Source organism: Bos grunniens, chromosome 11, assembly GCF_055505025.1.
Source record: "Bos grunniens cultivar Pamir isolate PY7600 chromosome 11, Bosgru_T2T1.0, whole genome shotgun sequence".
NCBI classification, from domain to species: domain Eukaryota; kingdom Metazoa; phylum Chordata; class Mammalia; order Artiodactyla; family Bovidae; genus Bos; species Bos grunniens.
The window spans coordinates 88,850,131-88,860,590 of record NC_141175.1 but is presented as its reverse complement, the minus strand read 5'-3'; positions in this window follow the sequence as shown (position 1 = coordinate 88,860,590).

The following is a 10,460-nucleotide window of genomic DNA, read 5'->3' as shown; positions in this document are numbered from 1 at the left end:
CTGCATGATACCTAGATTTGATACTATTTAAATAACTGTGTGTTAATAATATTGATTAAGGATGGAGTAATACCTGAAGTAAATCTCTAATAGTGGAACCACCCTTAGTCTAATTCTGGTCAATATTTCTCTTCAGTGACCTCTGCAAAGGGTAGGAGGTATGCTTTTCAAATTTAACAAGTACAAAACTAAAGGAGATTATCAACATGTTATACACAAAAGTTAAAATTTTAAATGATACTGATTGCCCAACCAGCGCTGTCATTTCATCTTCATTGACAAAATGAAAATATAAACAGATGGCATTTTAAAATGTCTTGAATTTAGGACCAAAATTTTTACTCTAATACCAAACTTTCAATAACAATGTATGTGGCTTTAAAATGTTCCAGGCAAACCCTTTAACTCAGAAAAGTATAAGGGAATTAACTGAGATGTAGAAAAAAACACCCAAAGCAATATCCTATTTTTATAAGACTACAAATGTATATATATATTAATACATATATACACAAACAAGTATGTACGTGTGCATACTTAAATACATAAAATAAGGACCTAAACTGTTGAATGTTTATCTCTTGGAAAGAGTATTTAGGAGAGAGGAGTGGAAAGAAGGATCTCTCTTATTTTATTCTACATATTTATCTATGGTATAGAACTTTTACCAAAATAACTTACTCATGTATTAATTGTATAATAAAAGATTAATTAACCAAGTATATAAGGCACAGGTTAAAAACTTTGCATTTCACCTTAGGCTTCAAGATAAAATTTTTATGTCTAAATTACAGGAAGAATTAGTTCTAGGCCTCACTAGTCCAGTCAAACAGCATCACAAAAAAATGCATTTGATCCTCAAAAGTATGTTTACCATAATAAGTGTACACAGGGGAGGAAAAACATAGTAGCTAGTAGTTTAATATCCATTTCATATATTGGAAGAGATTGAACTGATTAACCAATAAAGAAAGAAAAATAAGAGGCAACTTAAGATTTTTTAAAATATTTCAAAAGACATCAAAAAAGAGGTCAAGACATATTAAAAGTGAAAGAAAGTGAAAGTATTAGTCGCTCAGATCAGATCAGATCAGTCGCTCAGTCCTGTCCGACTCTTCTCGACCCCATGAATCGCAGCACGCCAGGCCTCCCTGTCCATCACCAACTCCCAGAGTTCACTCAGACTCACGTCCATCGAGTCAGTGATGCCATCCAGCCATCTCATCCTCTGTCTTCCCCTTCTCCTCCTGCCCCCAATCCCTCCCAGCATCAGAGTCTTTTCCAATGAGTCAACTCTTCCCATCAGGTGGCCAAAGTACTGGAGTTTCAGCTTCAGCATCATTCCCTCCAAAGAAATCCCAGGGCTGATCTCCTTCAGAATGGACTGGTTGGATCTCCTTGCAGTCCAAGGGACTCTCAAGAGTCTTCTCCAACACCACAGTTCAAAAGCATCAATTCTTAGGCGCTCAGCCTTCTTCACAGTCCAACTCTCACATCCATACATGACCACTGGAAAAACCATAGCCTTGACTACACGGACCTTTGTTGGCAAAGTAATGTCTCTGCTTTTGAACATGCTGTCTAGGTTGGTCATAACTTTCCTTCCAAGGAGTAAGCGTCTTTTAATTTCATGGCTGCAGTCACCATCTGTAGTGATTTTGGAGCCCAGAAAAATAAAGTCTGACACTGTTTCCACTGTTTCCCCATCTATTTCCCATGAAGTGATGGGACCAGATGCCATGATCTTCATTTTCTGAATGGTGAGCTTTAAGCCAAATTTTTCACTCTCCACTTTCACTTTCATCAAGAGGCTTTGAGTTCCTCTTCACTTTCTGCCATAAGGGTGGTGTCATCTGCATATCTGAGGTGATTGATATATCTCCCGGCAATCTTGATTCCAGCTTGTGTTTCTTCCAGTCCAGTGTTTCTCATGATGTACTCTGTATATAAGTTAAATAAGCAGGGTGTCAATACACAGCCTTGACGTACTCCTTTTCCTATTTGGAACCAGTCTGTTGTTCCATGTCCAGTTCTAACTGTTGCTTCCTCACCTGCATACAAATTTCTCAAGAGGCAGATCAGGTGGTCTGGTATTCCATCTCTTTCAGAATTTTCCACAGTTTATTGTGATCCACACAGTCAAAGGTTTTGGCATAGTCAATAAAGCAGAAATAGATGTTTTTCTGGAACTCTCTTGCTTTTTCCATGATCCAGCAGATGTTGGCAATTTGGTCTCTGGTTCTTCTGCCTTTTCTAAAACCAGCTTGAACATCAGGAAGTTCACAGTTCACATATTGCTGAAGCCTGGCTTGGAGAATTTTGAGCATTACTTTACTAGCATGTGAGATGAGTGCAATTGTGTGGTAGTTTGAGCATTCTTTGGCATTGCCTTTCTTTGGGATTGGAATGAAAACTGACCTTTTCCAGTCCTGTGGTCACTGCTGAGTTTTCCAAATTTGCTGGCATATTGAGTGCAGCACTTTCACAGCATCATCTTTCAGGATTTGAAATAGCTCAACTGGAATTCCATCACCTCCACTAGCTTTGTTCATAGTGATGCTTCCTAAGGCCCACTTGATTTCACATTCTAGGATGTCTGGCTCTAGGTGAGTGGTCACACCATCGTGATTATCTGGGTTGTGAAGCCCTTTTTTGTACAGTTCTTCTGTGTATTCTTGCCACCTCTTCTTAATATCTTCTGCTTCTGTTAGGTCCATAACATTTCTGTCCTTTATCGAGGCCATCTTTGCATGAAATGTTCCCTTGGTATCTCTAATTTTCTTGAAGAGATCCCTAGTCTTTCCCATTCTGTTGTTTTCCTCTATTTCTTTGCATTGATCGCTGAGGAAGGCTTTCTTACCTCTCCTTGCTATTCTTTGGAACTCTGCATTCAGATGCTTATATCTTTCCTTTTCTCCCTTGCTTTTCACTTCTCTTCTTTTCACAGCTAATTGTAAGGCCTCCCCAGACAGCCATTTTGCTTTTTTGCATTTCTTTTCCATAAGTTGCAAAAATAATGCTTCTGCTTCCGTTTGATACTAATTATATTTTGTCTACGCTCATCTCTCTAATAAATTTTATCTGGAGTACACTTTCTTAATAAGTTCAAATTATCATGCTCATATATTAGTTTCCTAGGTGTCCCATAACTACCACAGACTGAGTGGCTTAAAACAGAATATTATTGTCTCACGGTTCTAGAGGCTGGAGTTCTGAAATCAAGGCATCAGCAGGCCCATCCTCCCTCCGAAGGCTTGAGGGAAGATTGTCTCTTGTCATTGCCGTCAGTCCTTCATATTCCTACTTGTTGGTCCATCATTTAGATCCCTGCCTCAGTCGTCACACTGCCTTCTCTCCAGTGTGGCTCTCTCTTTCTACTCTTCTTACAAGGCCCCCAGTCCCTGAAGTTACCGTAATCCAGTATGACTGCATCTTAATTTAACCAACTACACCTGTAACGACTCTATTTCCTTTACAGTCTGAGGTTCCAGGTAGACAGTTGGGGGTTGGGGACACTATTCAACCCTGTGCATGTTTAAATTATCATGAATTCTGAAACACACTAAATTGGTTTGCTCTATACTTGCAGCCCAAGTCTGTGCTCATAATTCTGAAGGTAATAAAAGAACCATACAGATTAGAAATGAAAGGGAAAGTGGAACTGCATATAGGCAAAACAGAAGAGCCTGAGGTCTGGACAGGAATAAATTAATATAAAGGAAGCAAAGTACAAAAACAATGACCTTCTATAAAATTAGTATGATTTTTTTTATATTGGTAATTTTATGTTCTTAGATGTCCTGGTAGCATGTACATGGTATGTGCATGAGATATCTCTGCAAATATATATAATAGCAGTAGTTCACTTTCTTTATAATCAAAGATAGTGCTACCAAGAAAGCAGCTACCTTGTGTGTATGGACATGGACTTTGGGCCATCTCTCTGTGAACAGCCACTTCCTGGCATCCCACTGTAACAGATTATTGAGAGCTGGAATGATTCCCAAGGAAGTATATTGAAATTTACTTTATTTTCTCATTAAAGTCAGGCAATTGCAGTGTATAGTATAAATTACACCTCAACTTAAATTACATGTTTTCCTTTAGCCAAGGGAGGATTCTTTTCAATTGCAATCTTCACAAGTGTATCTATAAACCCATAAATGAAAGAGGAAACTTTTCTTTATATTCCCAAATAAATATCAGCACGAGGTTTCGCAATATGCTAACATTTAATCTTACCTCACTGAGAAATGTGATTTTTCTAGTTAATTGTCAGAAACTCCTGATAGAGTTGTTTTTCTCTGAAATTTTAACTATATTAATGAGACTACCTCATAAATGTATTACACTTGCCTGCACTGGTGAATAGAGCATAGTAGATTATATTTAGCTTTTTCCCTTATGATTTCTATTGAAAGTTACACATTTGTAATGGGCTGAATGGTGGCCCCCAAAAGATATGTTCATGTATAGTATGGGCTGAATTGGGCCCCCCCACATTCACATGTTGAAGCCCAAACTTCCAGTATGTCAGAATGTGACTATATGTGGGGATAAGGTCTTTAAGGAGGAAAATAAGTTAAAATGAGGCCTTTAGGGTGAGCCAATCAGACTAGCATCTATACAGCAAAAGGAAATTTAGACACACCAAGAGACACCAGGGGCACATCTGCAAAGAGGAAAGAACACAGGAGGATACGATGAGAAGGGGGCTGTCTGCAAGCGAAAGAGGGAGGCCTTGGAAGGCACAGAATCTGCCAACAGCAACTCCCCTGGTGGTCCAGTGGTTATATTCAGACTTCCCAATGCAGGGGGTGTGGGTTCCATCCCTGGTCAGGGAACTAAGATACCACATGCTTCAACTAAAAGATATGGAGTGCTGAACCTAATATCTGGCGAAGCCAAAATAAAAACAAACAAAGAAAAAACCTGCCAACACCTTAACCTTAGGCTGCTAGCCTCCAGGACTATGAAACAATAAAATTCTGTTGTTTATGTTATGTCATCTGCCATATTTTGATATGGCAACCCTAGATGTAAATCAATACAACATCCTAATCCCTAGAATCTGTGAATAGTGCCTTACATGGCAAAAGAATCAGAGATCAGATCAGATCAGTTGCTCAGTCATGTCTGACTCTTTGCGACCCCATGAATCGCAGCACGCCAGGCCTCCCTGTCCATCACCAACTCCCGGAGTTCACCCAGACTCACGTCCATCGAGTCAGTGATGCCATCCAGCCATCTCATCCTCTGTCGTCCCCTTCTCCTCCTGCTCCCAATCCCTCCCAGCATCAGAGTCTTTTCCAATGAGTCAACTCTTTGCATGAGGCAGCCAAAGTACTGGAGTTTCAGCTTTAGCATCATTCCTTCCAAAGAAATCCCAGGGCTGATCTCCTTCAGAATGGACTGGTTGGATCTCCTTGCAGTCCAAGGGACTCTCAAGAGTCTTCTCCAACACCACAGTTCAAAAGCATCAATTCTTAGGCGCTCAGCCTTCTTCACAGTCCAACTCTCACATCCATACATGACCACAGGAAAAACCATACCCTTGACTAGACAGACCTTTGTTGGCAAAGTAATGTCTCTGCTTTTGAATATGCTATCCAGGTTGGTCATAACTTTCCTTCCAAGGAGTAAGCATCTTTTAATTTCATGGCTGCAGTCACCATCTGCAGTGATTTTGGAGCCCCCCAAAATAAAATCTGACACTGTTTCCACTGTTTCCCCATCTATTTCCCATGAAGTGGTGGGACCAGATGCCATGATCTTCGTTTTCTGAATGTTGAGCTTTAAGCCAACTTTTTCACTCTCCACTTTCACTTTCATCAAGAGGCTTTGAGTTCCTCTTCACTTTCTGCCATAAGGGTGGTGTCATCTGCATATCTGAGGTTAATGAACATTACTTAATATGGCAAAAGATGTGATCATGTTAAGACTCTTGAGGGAGAAGAAAAGGAGTTTATCCTGGATTATCTGGGTAAACACCAAATGCCATCACCAATATCCTTACAAGAGAGAGGCAGATGGAGTTTAGAGACACACAGGGCAAAAATGATGCGAAATGGTGCAGCCACAAGCCAAGGAATGCCAACAGCACTAGAAGCTGAGAGAGACAAGGAACAGTCTCTCCTAGAGGCTCTAGAGGAAGTTCAGCCCTGCCAACTTCTGGCCTCAAAAACCATTACGGCAGTCTCAGAAAACAAATATAACATACTTGGTTTTAATACAGTGATGTTCTCATGGCTCTTGGTATATGGAGTTTCGAATTGACTACTCTATGATTATACTGGAAATACTTGCTCTTTTTCTGATAGTAACAAAATAAACATGCTATTTGCATTCATTCATTTAACATAACCTCATGCACCACAAATTATTTTTGAGAATCAAAAGGTATTATGAACTTCCCTATCCCCCACCACCTTTGTTTCCTCAATTCTTGTATTTTTTCTAAAATTTATTAAATAACGGTCCATATGTTCAAAGTTAAAATTAATTTGTCTTAAAATAATATTAGATCATTAAGAGCAACTGTATGTACAAGGGCTTCCCTGGTGGCTCAGTGGTAAAGAATCTGCCTGCCAATGAAGGAGATGCCAGAGACATGGGTTCAAACCCTGCCAGGAAGATCCCCTGGAGGAGGGCATGGCAACCCACTTGAGTATTCTTGCTGGGGAAATCCCATGGACAGAGAAGCCTGGAGGGCTACAGTCCATGATGTTGCAAAGAGTCAGACACAACTGACCAACTGTGTGCAAAGTTCATGGCTTCATAATTATCATTTTCTTTTCCTGACATCAGTTCCTTTAACTTTCAGATAAATATTACATTATTTACCATATTTGTGAGGTTTTCAGAACATTTCCACAAGTTTGATCACCAACTGTGTAAAATTATCAAATGACTTCCTTAAAAATATATTTTTATTTTATGTTTTCCCAAAAGGAAATTTTATCCTATAACTGCTATTTTGTATTAATATCTTTGTTGAATCTTTCAGACCTTGTTTAAGATCTTGAAAATCTCATACAATCCTTTTGACTCATTTGAAGCTAAAGAATGGAGTTTGGATTACCAATAAAAAAATACATGTTCATGAAAATAAATTTGCTTTGGCATAATTTTAACTAAACACAGAATTACAGTGCTTAACAAAGAAAAACTCATTTGGAAAACATAATAGCTTAAAATTTTACTATGATAAGTTAGTAACCAAGTTCATAACATAGGCAATCAACCTCAATCTAAGTATTTAATATATGGCTTATGACATACATTCTGCTAGAAGCTAAGTGCTAGAGATTCATATGTATATAGATTTTTATTTATTATATAAATATTGGGTTGACCAAAATGTTCATTCAGGTTCTTCCCGAAGATCTTACAGAAAAAACCCAAATTAACTTTTCAGTTCAGTTCAGTCACTAGGTCATGTCCGACTCTTTGCGACCCCATGAATCGCAGCACGCCAGGCCTCCCTGTCCATCACCAACTCCCAGAGTTCACTCAGACTCACATCCATCGAGTCAGTGATGCCATCCAGCCATCTCATCCTCTGTCTTCCCCTTCTCCTCCTGCCCCCAATCCCTCCCAGCATCAGGGTCTTTTCCAATGAGTCAACTCTTTGCATGAGGTGGCCAAAGTACTGGAGTTTCAGCTTCAGCATCATTCCTTCCAAAGAAATCCCAGGGCTGATCTCCTTCAGAATGGACTGGTTGGATCTCCTTGCAGTCCAAGGGACTCTCAAGAGTCTTCTCCAACACCACAGTTCAAAAGCATCAATTCTTAGGCGCTCAGCCTTCTTCACAGTCCAACTCTCACATCCATACATGACCACTGGAAAAACCATAGCCTTGACTAGACGGACCTTTGTTGGCAAAGTAATGTCTCTGCTTTTGAATATGCTATCCAGGTTGGTCATAACTTTTCTTCCAAGTAGTAAGCATCTTTTAATTTCATGGCTGCAGTCACCATCTGCAGTGATTTTGGATCCCAAAAAAGTAAAGTCTGACACTGTTTCCCCAAGTATTTCCCATGAAGTGATGGGACCGGATGCCATGATCTTTGTTTTCTGAATGTTGAAATTTAAGCCAACTTTTTCACTCTCCACTTTCACTTTCATCAAGAGGCTCTTTAGTTCCTCTTCACTTTCTGCCATAAGGGTGGTGTCATCTGCATATCTGAGGTTATTGATATTTCTCCTGGCAATCTTGATTCCAGCTTGTATTTCTTCTAGTCCAGCGTTTCTCATGATGTACTCTGCATAGAAGTTAAATAAGCAGGGTGACAATATACAGCCTTGACGTACTCCTTTTCCCATTTGGGACCAGTGTGTTGTTCCATGTCCAGTTCTAACTGTTGCTGCCTGACCTGCATACAAATTTCTCAAGAGGCAGATCAGGTGGTCTGGTATTTCTATCTCTTTCAGAATTTTCCACAGTCTATTGTGATCCACACAGTCAAAGGCTTTGGCATAGTCAATAAAGCAGAAATAGATGTTTTTCTGGAACTCTCTTGCTTTTTCCATGATCCAGTGGATGTTGGCAATTTGATCTCTGATGCCTCTGCCTTTTTCAGCCAACCCAATATAAAATATATGAAAGAATTTCTATTGCTTCGGAGTTCAGGAGTAGAAGTTAGCAGAAGTAACCCAATGTCTTCAATTCTAGTAAAAGAGCAGAAGTGTCTCATGAATGATAGACTGAACTAAGTCTCATTGCTTAAAGCTGAGACTGGAATGGAGGTCCAATAAATATGAGAGGGATCTGGAAAAAACCTGTGAGTGAAAACTACCTGAGGCTATAATTTAAGTAAACTTGTGATCTAAATGAGACAGACTGACCTCAAAGTCATGAGCAGGAGCAAACTATACTCTGAAATAAACTCACAGACATAAAGAATAAACTACTGATTATCAGTGGGGAAAGGGTAGGGAAGAGGGCAAGATAGGGCTAGGGAACAAAGAGGTACAAACGACAATGTATAAAATAAATAAGCTATGAGGATACACTGTACCACACAGGGAATATACTGAAATATTTTATAATAACTTTAAATGGAGTAAATCTATAAAAATTTGAATCTCTATGTTGTATACCTGAAACTAATCTAATATTGTAAATCAACTATGCTTCAATAAAAATAAACAAAGAATACATTAACCTAAAAATAAATTCAGTTGATATTTTTATAACCTTTATATAGACATTTCCTACATTTTAGCATCTATGATATGGCTTAAACGAGTGAAAATTCAAATATGTCTTTCCCATTCTTTATTCCATTCCTCAACATTATCCATATGTTGGTATTTCATTAATTAAAATAGAAACTGGATATTTAAAGCCTGCTGCCAAGTCTGAGATCAATTCCACTAGACCAATCATTTTCTAATCTCATGAAATCTTTTCCAATTTTATGCCTTAAAAACATAATAATCCACATTCTAGATGGCACCCAGAGACAAAAGCATTGACCAAAACGAAATAAGCCCACCACATAAAGTTCTTTTGTACTCTTATGAAAATTTTGAGTTAACATAACACTTTTGAAAAGCACAGATCAAATGGTAAAATTAGACTAAGAGGGTTTCATCATAGAAATTGTAATTTCATCCTTAGTTCTGCTATTTTGACTTCCGCCCTCTTATTAGTAAGTTTTATGACTTAAAAGCTCATCATAAGATTTCAATCCCAATTTTCTTGACTTTAACATGCCCCAGAAGCATGAAGTTCTTTCTTTTTTATTCCTACTGGTTGAGTGTAATAGTTCTATTATTCCTAGTGAGTTTTCCCAATATTAGCATTCAATCTGAGTCAATTCAGATAACAAATCTTTGTGCTACATTTACACTCAAACTAGACATTTAATTTTCAGGATACCATATTTTAATCATTCATCGGGGACTCTTATCTGTTTTCAGTCTGGCTGTTTCAGAGGTAATTGGCATTACCAGAGTACTGAGGTTATTCCTGTTCTAATCTCAAAGGTAGAAAATTAATATATCTGAAATTGCAGATATAAAATGACCCTGAATGTCTAACCTGAGAGGTGGTGGAGCCAAGATCCAGCTTGCATAACTTATGAAGGGAAGGACAGAAAGAAACCCAATGCTTCTACTTTTCATAGGAAAAATAACAAAGAGCCATTCATATCCTCTAGATAATTCACTAATTCCAAAATTCCACCTGTGATGAAAATACATCCATCATGGTCAATTTCAAGCTTCTAACATAGAGTTGGGAAGAGATGCTAACAAACATCTCTTAGGCCCATATGAACTGAGCTGGTTGCAGTACTCCAACTGTGACCAGGACACACAAAAAAGAAGATAGTCAAAATACGTAAGTGCCTGTGAGGTGCCGGACTATAGCTTGGACAAATTAATACAGGGACAAAGACATGTCTACTTCACTTCCATATTTTCCCAGAATGTCAACTTTAGTGTGGCCTAC